Source organism: Scylla paramamosain, chromosome 5 (assembly GCF_035594125.1).
Source record: "Scylla paramamosain isolate STU-SP2022 chromosome 5, ASM3559412v1, whole genome shotgun sequence".
Lineage (NCBI taxonomy): Eukaryota > Metazoa > Arthropoda > Malacostraca > Decapoda > Portunidae > Scylla > Scylla paramamosain.
The window spans coordinates 29,151,895-29,152,555 of NC_087155.1; the positions used below are offsets into that span (position 1 = coordinate 29,151,895).

The following is a 661-nucleotide window of genomic DNA, read 5'->3' on the forward strand; positions in this document are numbered from 1 at the left end:
TCCGCTACCTTCCCTATCCCGGCCCCCGGCAAACACACTCTCGACCTACGCTTCCTGTCCCTAGCACAGAACGCACTATCTAAGTGCCTAACCTGACTATCACCAAACACAAGCACTCTACCTTGGGGCAGGGTAACTGCATCTGCCCCCTCCTTCTTGCCTCCTCCCGCCCTGTCCACCTCCTTCTCCTTCCCTTCCTCCAGCACATTGAAGGGATTCTTCGTCTCCACGCAAGGTGCCCTGAGGACCTTCACCCTCTTGGCTCCCCTGCACACAACCGACCACTGCTCCTCCGTCGCCTTACTAGGTAAGGAGACGGTGGGGCACGACCCTCCCACAGGTGCTGAGCTCCTCTCATAGAACTCAGCCTGCAGGTCTGAGATCCTCTCACGAAACTCAGCCTGCACCTCCGAGATCCTTCGATGGAACTCAGCCTCCACCTCTGACACCTTCGCAACGAAGGCCTCGAGAACAGGAGAACTAACACAACCAGACGACTCAGCAACACAAGGCGCCATGTCTACACTAGCCAGCTATATTGGCGAAGACTTCCTATGAAAAGACGCTGCTACTCTTGAGCTTCATGAAAAAATTCTCTATTCCTCTGTTGTATAACACTGATCCTTTGTAAATCATTTATTCAAACATCAAACACTCGGAT

General features: G+C 53.3%; 1 protein-coding gene across 1 annotated transcript in view; it reads right to left on the bottom strand.

Annotated features, from left to right (window-relative positions):
- Positions 1–623: 623 nt before the first annotated feature.
- LOC135100978 (uncharacterized) overlaps positions 624–661 on the bottom strand; it is a 57,966-nt gene continuing 57,928 nt past the window's right edge. The window contains exon 29 of the mRNA XM_064004595.1: positions 624–661. This exon is cut by the window's right edge and continues 581 nt beyond it. The gene's annotated coding sequence lies outside the window, so the exon portion shown is untranslated.